Source organism: Camelus bactrianus, chromosome 11 (assembly GCF_048773025.1).
Source record: "Camelus bactrianus isolate YW-2024 breed Bactrian camel chromosome 11, ASM4877302v1, whole genome shotgun sequence".
NCBI lineage: Eukaryota > Metazoa > Chordata > Mammalia > Artiodactyla > Camelidae > Camelus > Camelus bactrianus.
The window spans coordinates 11,134,986-11,146,221 of NC_133549.1; positions in this window are offsets into that span (position 1 = coordinate 11,134,986).

Below are 11,236 nucleotides of genomic sequence, written 5' to 3' on the forward strand. Positions count from 1 at the left end.
CTATAAAAGGGTCTCCTTTCCTTCCCCAACTCACAGGGATTTGAATGCGACTCACTACGGTTGCAGACCCTGACTCTCAACTCTTTGCTGATCTCAAGTGAAATAACTGGTAGTCTATTTGTTTCAGGTCAATGCTTTGGTGGCCCCTTCGGGGACCAGGGAAAACCCCAGATGGCTCCAGGGCTGGTGAGAAACATGTATGGTACCCACACGGGGCCCACTGTGCTCGCTGCTTTCTTACCTGGGAGTTTAAAAGTAATTCTTTCTCCTGGATTTGAGCTCCCACCCTTCTTGCATTTGAAGCTTTATTCGATATCTATTTATAAGTTCATCTTTCGCAATAAGGCCCTGTTCTGTATGTGAGAACTCATTTGGGACTTTGGTCTGAACTGAGATCAGACTGTTTCACTGGCTGAGCTGCCTTTGGCCCATTCTCTCTGGAACAGGGGCTGCCTCTCCTGAACTGACTAGCTGCCACTCCATTCCTTTAGGAACAGGGGCTGTTGCTCTGAAGCTGTGCTGGTTTTTCAGCCTTCAGCCCATTCCTCTGAAAAGGCTATTCTCTGGAAACTCGCTAAAAATGCGTTTGGTCTGCCTCCTCCAGGACCAAGCTGTTTCCTTAGAACTGACTGGGATTGGCTTGTGAACAGGTTGAATTGAGCCACTTGTGCTGTAGTTGTTCAAGCTGTTTGAAAATTGTTCTTTAGGGAGGAACCTCTGAGATGCGGGAATCCCAGTTATCTGAGTATTTTCAGGTGCCTGCCCCACCCCCCGCAGGGAGGCTGACTGATTTTACGTTTAAAAACCATGGCCCTTCCTCACACACATTGCTAACTGAAAGGACTGACCTGACCAAAGGCAACTCAGAATATCAGTGGCCACTATGGGAGCTTTTGAAATCCCCAGGCTTAATTTCTTTAAAGCTGGCTCAGACTATAATAGCTCAGAAATGTCCAGAACTGAGTGGAACAATTAATTTGATTGGTATTTTGAGGTGTTCCAATATTACCAGGAGAGTCTGCAGGATGAGACGTTCAGATTAACTGAGGTGAACAATTGGAGAAAGCTAAAGTGACTCCTGAAGCCTCAGGCGCCCCCTCTGATGCCGCCTTGTCTCTCTCCCTGAGCTCCTCGTGGCCAGACGCCACGTCCGGGGCCATCTTCCTCTTCCTCTTCCTCTTCAGTGCTGACTGGGCCTCCACTGTCCCCTCAGTTCCCTCGTCCCAATCCCTCTTCCTCCTCTCTGAAACTCTCCCCATTCTCTTTTCCTTGAACCTGTCAGAACTTGTTCCTTTAACATTAAGCCTTCTGAGAATAATCCAGAGTCTAAGCACTTAATTTATTATATTCCCTGGACTGAAACTGAACTATGAGCCACAGTCAAAGATTTTCCCAAAGTGACCAAAGATTCTCACAGATTTGCTGAGGAATTTGATAGAGTCATTCAAACTCATCAACCTGGCTTCTCTGACTTATATCAGCTGGTTCATATGCTGTGGTGAAGGCCTGACCCAGCACTGGATGAAAACTGCTAATGGGGGAAATCCTGAAAGGTTTCTAGAATTACAACCCGGAGACCGGCCCACTTAGTTATTATATAACCAGGCTCGTGCAATCACTTGGTTATGTCCTCTGGCAATTTCTAAGGCTTTTCCAAAGCCTGCTGATGGGAACAAAATTCAGGCTTGCACACAAAAATCTGATGAACTGGTTACAGTCAGCTTCAGACTGTTTTTAAAGAAAATTCTGGTTTTCCTTCAGATGTTGATTCCACCTAGGTAGCTTTTAACTCTATACTTACCAAAGGGCTTTACCAGACCTTTCCCTTCCAGTAAAAAGGATCAGGATGGAATGAGAAACCACATCCATTCCAGATTTAGTTAATCTGGTAAGGCAGCCCTCTCACACACTAGATGAGTCATCTAAAAGGAAGAGCACCACAATTCTTAATCTTCAACTCTGTCAAACAAAGTCTCCTCAGATAAACCCAAACTCTGCTACTTTCTGCTGCTACTGCAGAGCCAGGACATTGGGCAAGACTGTCACAAAGTTAAGCACTTTAAGCACCTTCAGCCCTCTAACTAACTGTTCAAATGTCCTCCCAATTCTCAGTGGTGGGGCTGCAAGGAATTACAGGGGCTCCTTCCAATCCTCCCTCTTAATCAGTTTGAAGAAATACTTCCCCAGATTGGGGATGAAACGCTTCTAGTCCTGACTGACACTGGACCCACACTCCCAGGGCTCTCCCCCACTAGCACAAAGCAGCTCCTGCCTCGGAGCGCCGCAACAGCTCTCTGACGGACCTCAGGAGGTTCCAGTCATGGACCCGGTCTCTTTCTTTAAGGTCCTTGAGAGAGACACACCCTTATTTCCTTAGGTCTTGCATCTCTGTGCATTTATTAGGCTGAGGCTTCTTGGAAAAGTAACATGTTGGAATTTCCTTCTCCCAAAAGGGCAGATAATTCTAGTATTTGACAGTAGCTATCAAATCCCCACCAGACCCTTTGACATCTTTTCTTTGTTCCATCTCTGATGGTATTAGGGCTGATTCTGGAAACACTGATCATCTGTCCTTATTGAATCAGCTACCACTTTCCTTATGGGCAAAATCTCCAACAGATGTTGGCAAAATTCACAGTGCATCTCTCATCAAAATTCAAATAGACGCCTCAAAACCTCTTTCCAGAATTAATCAATACCCTATAAGTGAAGATGCTCCTTAAGACATAAAGCTCATGAAGATTACAAGGCTCAAGGCTTCATTATCCCTTGTACTCGCCCCTGAAACACAGGCTGAGAGTGGAAGTTTGTCCAGGACCTCTGACCAGTAAACAGCATTGTTGTCCCTCAACACCCTGCTGTTCCTAGCCTGCCTGTGTTACTAACATCCATTCTCACTGGAAGTAAATTTCTAACTGTAATTGACTTATGTTGTATATTCTTTACATAGTCGATGAAGCTAGCCAATGTCTTTTTGCCTTTACCTGGGAAGAAAAGCAGTTCACCTGGACAGCAATGCCCCAATGTTTTGCTGAGAGCCCTTCTCTTCTCTCATAAATCCTGAAGGCTGATCTGGATGAAGTCAAGTTCCCTAGAGGTTCCGCTTTGGTGCACTATGTGGATGACTTGCTTCCTTATTCTCCTTCACAAGCCTCCTCACAGGAAGATAGCATCCACTTGCTCAAGCTTTTAGCCTTAGAGGGGCCTAAGATTGCCCAAAACAAATTGCAGTTTGCCCAAATCCAGGTTCAATATTTAGGGCATCTGCTATCAGAACAAGGGGTCCACCTAGATCCAGGCTTTATGGCATTCTAAGTTTCCCCAAACCTAAAATGAACCACCAACTGCAAGGTTTTCTCTGGCTAGTTGGTTATTGCCAAACTTGGAATCCAAATTTCTTCTTTAGGATCAAATTTCTATATGTTTTCCTTAACAGTAACAACTCCAACCCAATTTTATGGCAAGAGCTGGACAGGATAGACTTCAAGGTCTTAAAGGAGAGTTTGATGACCTCCCCTGTCCTCAGGCACCCCAAATATCAGATTCCCCTATTCCTTTTTGTATGTGACCAGGAAGGGAATGCCTTTGGGGTACTCACCTCAAAACACCAGGGACCTCTAATGACCCTCAGGGTATTATAGCCAGCAACTGGAGCCTGCGGCATGGGAATAACCCCCTTGCCTTAGAGCCATGACGGCCACTGTCCTTTTACTTGGGCCACTGAGGAAATCATTGTGGGATCTCCTTTAACCATTTTTGCACCTTGTGCAGAAGAAGCTCTCTTGAGTTTTTATCACACTCAGTATTTCTCAGTCAGTCACCTCACCTCCTATGGAGTCCTTTTGTTAACCACGTTTCACATGACTCTTTTACAGTGTAACAACCTTAACCCCACTACCCTTCTCCCTTCCATCACCGACAGAATCTGACGTGACTGCTTGACACTGACGGATTGCCTCCTGATTCCTGGTAATGATCTGCAGGAAATTCCTTTAGGCAATGCAGACTTCTAATGGTTCAGTGATGGTTTTATTTAAAAGGTGAGGTGAAAACTATTGTGCTGGGTGTGCTGGGTATCGCAGCTCCTTTTGACACTGTCCAGGCGGCATCTTTACTATGGTTACTTCAGCGCAGCAGGGTGAACTACTTGCTCTTAAGCGGGCTTGTACTTTGGCCAAGACAAAAACTCCCAGTATTTGTACTGATAATAGATATAATTTGGGAGTAACTCATGATTTTGGAATGTTGTGGAAGCAGCATGTCTCCCTCACTTTCAGAGGAAATTTAAATTAAAATTGGCCCTTAGGTTCAGGAATTCTTAGAGGCAATACTTCGACCTGCTGCTTGAAGTATTATTAAGATTCTGGAGCATTCTAAACTTGATTTTCTGGAAGCTAGAGGAAAGTACCTTGATGAAATTTCTGCAAGGAATGCTGCCCTTAGAGGGACCAACAACAGCCAAAGTTCTGCCATGGACCAAAGGGATAGTTCCACAAATGAAAATTTAGAAAAACTGCAAAAGGAAGCCCAATAATCGGCTTCAGAAAATAAAAAACAAGATTGAAAATTCAACAATTGTTGGTTTGATAAAAAGAGAAAGCTCTGGTTTGGACCAAACAATAAACCAGCCCTAATGGAGACTCTAAAATTCCCACCCCTCACCACTGTGTATGCGTTAAATCATTGCTCTACTAACAAAATGATAGCTTTCGGGAGTCAATGTGGTGGGGAATCATTAACAAGGTCGCAAAAAGTTCCTACCTTACTTACCCCACTTGTCCAAAATATACCCAGGAAAGCCTACTTGTACTGCTCTGGGACATCTTAAACTGCCTAATGGACCACTTGAGTTCTGGCAAATGGATCTCATACAACTTCCTCTGTCTAATGGGTATAAATTATGTTTTAGTCCTGGTCTTTATATTTTCACATTAGACTGAAGCCTTCCTTTGTAGCCATGCTACTTCCTCTTCTGTGGCCAAAGTCCTTTAGGAAAAGAGTATCCTTACCCAGAGAGCTCCTTTTGAACTTCATAGTGATCCAGGAACCAATTTTACTTGCCAGATGCTTCAACAAATCTGTTACAACACTTTTCACTGTGCTGACCACCCTCAACCCTCTGGTTTAGTCCAATGTATTAATGCATTATTAAGACTCAATTGGCAAAATGTGGAGAGGCCCTCCAAACACCTCGGCCAAAATGCATCACCACTAGACTTTCTAAATCTTAGATCCACCCTTTTTGGAACTCGTAAACTCACCAGTTGAGACAGTCACAGGATACTTACTGCACCTGGATCCTGCTTGTTTTCACCCACAACTGACAAAAGGAGAAATGCCCCAATATTGCAGAGGCTTAATTGCTTCTATTAAAAATAACCATGTTTTGGTAGAACAATCTTTTCATAGTATGTCCTCAGAAGATGAAGACCTTGAGTATCACATCTTGCAACCTGGGGATTTCGTCTATTGGAAAAGACACCTCCAGGAGAACTCTTTTCAATTTCAATGGGAAGGTCCTGTCTGGTACTGATAACCAATCCTCGTGCTGTCAAACTCCAGAGAATGGACTCTTAGATTCATGCGATGTGCCTAAAAAAGTGTCAAACCCTGATTGGACATCATCTTGTGACCTGAAAGTAAAGATTTTCTTCATTTGAAGCAGATGACATCTAATGAGACAGTTTTCCCAAGATATCTTAACCACGCCTGTGGGCAATGATGACATAACACTTCGAATGTTCTCTGAGTATATAATACTGTAATTTTGATAACATAGATTTTAGATTAAAAAAGTGCCTGACAGTTCTCCCTCCTTCCCTTCCTTGTTGCTCGATTGGAACCTCAACAGGTTCCCCATCTGTGCTCTTCCTCTCTAACGTGGGCTGCTACACTCAGAAAACGTCCTTCCTAGCACTGGGGGGGCAGAAAGCCACTGACACTGGAAAACCTGGCTCTTGTCAATGACGCTTTCAAAGAAAGAATTGACCAAAAGGGGAAAATGTAAAAGATTAATACATAGGAACCTCAATTAAATAGAGTTAGGACACCAGGAGGGGGCGCTCTCATGACCTGCAATGATAGAGCAGAGCCCAATGGGAAGAAGGAAAAGACTCCTCTTCTTTCCTGGCAAGAACTCAGCCAACAAGAAGCCATGAAACCTTTCTGTACTATAGCTTTTCCTACTTCCTTTTCCTTGGACTAAAGCCTTCTCCTTCCCATGCTGTGTGTGGACTTGCACGTGGCTCACCAAGGTTGCAGACCCTGCATTGCAATTCTTCGCTGATTCTGAATAAAGTTCTTCCTTTGCTGGAGAAATATCTGGCAGCTTACACCAATACATTAAAAGATGGGGGGGGGGGTAGGAAAAACATGGCCATTTTCAAAATGCTACCTGGATAAAGGATTCCTTTAGCATTCCTTTATATGGAGAGCTAACTATATGGAGAACTATAATGCATATAATGTTATGTTTCTATTATTGGAATTATTTTTTATTCAAATGTGCTTTATTAGAGATAATTTACCTGGCACCAAACTATTGCATACAAGGTGTGTGAGATAATTTTTAAGTAATAAATACAACCACAGCTAGTCTATTTCTTCCCAAACTATACTCTGTGGAATGCTAGCATCCCAAGATGTTAATGAAGCATTCTCTGAAAAACTGTTCCATAACCAAAGCATTTGGGAAACACTGAGTTAAACACAGTAAGATGCATTTTAAAAATGCAGGATTCCCTCTGAGATTCAAATATGTTAAGATGTACGTGTATCAGTTATCTATTGCTAGGTAACAAATTGCCTTAAAACTTAGTGACTCAAAGCAACAATGTACACTGAATGCTGCTCACAGTTTCTGTGTGTCAGGAATTTGTGAGCAGCGTGGTTGTGGTTCTGGCTCAGGATCTCTCCTAAGGTTGCAGTCAAGGTATTGCCTGAGGCTGCATCATCTGAAGGCTTGACTTGGGTGGAGGAGCTGCTTCCAAGATCCCTCACTCCCCTGGTCGGCAAGTTGGTGCTGGTTCTTGGTGGGATCCTCAGTTCTTGCCCCCATGCATCTTCCCATGGGGCTGCTTCAGTGTTCTCACGGCATGGTGGCCACCTTCCCCCGAGGACCAAGTGGAAGATGCAGTGCCCTATTTAACCGACACTTGGAAATCACACACCACCACCTGTGCTGTTCTCGATTGGTTACCCTTACCAGCCTTGAATCAACTGAGAGGGGGCGACGAAAGGGGATAAGGAGTAAGAAGTGGGGCCACCTGGAAGCAGGCTACTATGATGTGACACAATCTTAGGGAGAGGTTATGGTCTGTAGTTTTCCCCAAACTTGCTTTATCACAGATACACAAAGTCCTTTGTTTCTTAAGGAATTCTTACTCCTGCTGTGTATTGACCCCCCAGTGTTCTAGCCCAAGTGGCTCAATTCAATCCCTAGCACAGGTTGAGCTGCTGTCTTCCACCCTGCATGGCGCCAGGAGATGCCTTTGTATTACAGGGCGTAGGGGGGTGTGTGTGTGTGCGTATGAGTGTGTAACGGGTGTGTGGAGCCAAGATCGTGATCTGAGCCTGGCCAGGGTGCACTGGGATGGCCAGGTTAAGGCTGGGAGCTCCGGGGGCAGACGCCTGAGCTGAAGGAGCTCCGGGCATTTTCACTGCGCTGGCCCAGGAGGACATCCCTCGCTGCAGCGCTGAGCGAGTGCCCTCTCTGACCGCTGTCCCCGTGGCCGTGAGTCCATGCACGTGACACTTCTCCCCGCTTCTCGATCCCTTTCTCACTTCCTGCCTTTCCCCACCTGGGTTCACTGTTTCTCTTCCACTCTAAAGCTATCTTCCAGGCTTTTCTTTCACAGAAAGCCCTGATGGCTAAATCAGAACGATGCTTTAAAACAGGACTCCTAGTCGTTAGCAACAGAAGGAAGCAGCTGTCCTGTGCTTGCTGTGGGGAAGGCTCTGCTCCCCAACACTCTGCTTGCTGAGCACTTTCTGGGAAAGGTTGCTCCCCCTCCCCCTGCCTACCCAGATGGAAGGTGGGAAAAGAGGCAAAACAAGTTGAATTTTTATATTGAATTAGATTGAACATGTGTCCTCATGTGTTGAGACATCGTGTCTTTCACTGGCCTGACCCTACCTGCATCTGTCCTCGGGGGTCAGTGCAACCCTCCCAGTAGTAAAGCTCTTTGAAATGCCATTGCCCGAGAGTCAGTGTCTTTCCTGCTTTGGTTTTGCACTTGCTTTTGACACTCACATCTGCCTCCCGAAACCCCTCTTTCTGCTTCAGTTGCTGCTGTGAACTGGGCTCAGGCACTGCACCAGCTGCCTCTTTTCTAGAAAGTGTGAGGTCGTGGAAGTCACATCTGAAAGCTGCGGCCCTAACCACACGGATGCTGGAAGGTGACACTGTGAAAATTAGCTTCCCGGACAGCCAGGCCGAGGGTGCTGGAATCATGTGCGTCACTCCGTGTTTATCTGCTCCCCTGCGTGGTAAGGGTAGGTCCACTACTGCCGGGTGGCTCACATAACCCAGTCCTCAAAGGGAAGGGATTCAAATACATACGATGCGCCTTGACTGAGGGGCGAGGCGGTGCACGTGAGCTCAGCTGGCTGGGCACTTGGAGCATCTCTGAAGCTGGCTGGCGAGGTTATCAAAGACTCCCTCTTTCACTCTCTCTCAGTCTTTCAACTGATTCACTTTTCCACCCACCCCACTTGAAGTGACCTCCTGGGCAAAGTTTACTTACTTGTGGGAGCCTTTTTCCTTGTGTCATTTCCCTCCTTCCCCGAAGAGCAGGTGTTTTTCAGGGACATCTGGGAAGAGGCTAAAGGGAAAATCATTCCTGGACAGGGCGGTTCTGGAAATTTTCAGCCCTCCTCTGAATTGTGAACCTCCAGACTTAAAGGACACAATTCTTTCTCCAACACAATTGCTGAGTAAGCCTCAGAGTTGTTATTACAGAGAGAAAAGGGTGGTTCCTAATTTTGGCAGGAAGAATAAAGATGAATGTCCTCACCAAAATGCTTATCAGGGAGCTTTGAACTCTTGTCAAAGACCCATCTTCTCAACGGCCCTCCCTCTTCCTCCAGCAAGTCAGCTATTTTCCTTGAACTACTTCGAATGTATTTCCTGAGTGAAGAACGAGAAAACTCAGGCATGGGAGACAAGAAAACTTAAGTAAATTGCTTCAGAGTAACTTTACCTTGGCTTACAATAGCCCCCCTGGTCTATCCCACCTCTGTGGAAGTGGCTTCTCATAAAATCCAGTGAAAGCTGGACTACAGACTAAAAGAACACTTACCAGGTGGCTCTGCTTATAAAACTTAGGCTGTAAGACAGGATGGTCCCCACCACTGGCCTGGGGCAAATGGTTTCCAGTTACTGGGTGTAGGCACATGGTTTCTTGGCAGCATGAAGAGGTATTGCAACTGGTTGGATTCCAGATTTGCTACCAGGTGGACAGCCAGGCCCCAGGTAGATGGCTGGATGGGAGGGTACTGGGGGCAGAGTGACCACCTGCAATGAGTCACCTGGGCCAGGTGATGTGCTCAGTCACTGATCTGCAAGATCCTTCGCCATGAGCCTTCCACTGCATCACGAAGGGAATCTTGGGGTCATCGCCGCTCCTGGATATGGAATGCCCTGGGATGGGGTGGCCGACAAGGAGCCATTTCCAAGTAGAGGACTTAAGAGTCACGGCATGGCTACACCATCTCTCTTGTCCCTCTGCTGTGGGACCAGCATGTCCCAGGGAGGAGCTGCTCCTTGAACAGCTAGGGAAGTGTAAATCTGCCTGAGGTGGCTGAGAAAGAGGTTAATTCTTTGTATATCACCAAGAGTTGGTACACAGGGGACAGGAGCAAGGGATCCAGAAGAACTGCAGACTTTAGATTTGGGGGTGTCATTGAGGCAGAGGGGGCGAAGGGTGAGGCATTCAGGGAGTGGGAGGCTTTAGATCATTTGTGGACACAAGAGAGTTAAAAAGGAGAGGAGAGGACAGGGATGTTTTGTAAATGCTGCTCTAGACTTTAAATCAGATCACTTTGGTGCTCTTTAAAAGAAAAGATTCTACAGGAAATCTTTGCATGGAAGGCTGCTGAGACTGGCTCACAGGGGCCCTAGGATCCACTAGGGACAGTCATGAGTGTGTGCTGTGTAGCAATAACTGTAAATGGCTTAGAAATCTAGAGGCAGGTACTCAGGGAAGGCTGGAGAGCCAACAAAGGGTTAGATTAACTGGCATTTTAACCTGGGCCTTGAAATCTGAGCAGGATCCAGAGGGGTGGAAGAAAGTGACTGGATCCAAATGGGGAGCTGCATCCCAGAGCCATAAAAACAAGTCCAGGCGTATTCAAAGACACTGAATGAGATTCTATTGGTCTCCGATAAGGAGACATTTTCAAAAATGCTGTTTCCCCATTCCACCATTGGGGAAATTTCCTCATTTCGTAGAAGTTGCCAAATCTGCTTAATGCTCATTGAAGTGGTCATGAAGGACAGAGGGAGAGAGGGGAACGTGGAGAGAGCCCCCACCGAGGTCTGGCTGCCAAGCAATCCGAGGGAGGCGCCAAGCAATCCGAGGGCGGCACAAAGCGCCCTCCCTGCTACCTGGCGGGCAGGCTGGCCGGCCACGTTGTGTTAGCGCCCAGGTTCCTTAAACTCGGAACAGACTGAGGTCTTTGGGAGCACCGAGACCATTCGGTCTCTTCACTTCCCCATGCATTTGAAACAAGCCTAAGCCCTAGAAATACGTGTAGAGAGTCCAGCAAAGTTCTAGTTTTCTCCATGAAGGGTCTACAACTGCTGTTACAAATCAATTAAAAAATGGAGCCTCTCTTTCTGTCCTTGCCCTGAGCATCTGCCGACCTCCTGCTGGGGACGCTGCGCTGCCAGGACTGCCGGTCTGCACTTTCACTGCGGCAGGAAGGCTGACAGCAGGGTCAAGGGTCCTATGTCACCTGCCTCTGCGGACAGGCTGGGCTGACTGGGGGCCTCCTCCCTGACCCTAAAGATTGGGTGCGAGAGCTGGCACCCCACCCTGTCCCAGCAGTGACACGCCTGCAATTTGGCACCTTCATGGACTTGCTCACAGGCAGCACCTCTCGACAGAGCAAGTGCTTGGTAGGACCTTGGCCGAACCTTTGCACAGGCCACTGCTCCCTATGGGAGAGAAGCAGAGGTCAATGTTTTGAGCCATCTTCTCCTTGCCAAAGCACCGGGTGTCAAGGATGCAGCTCT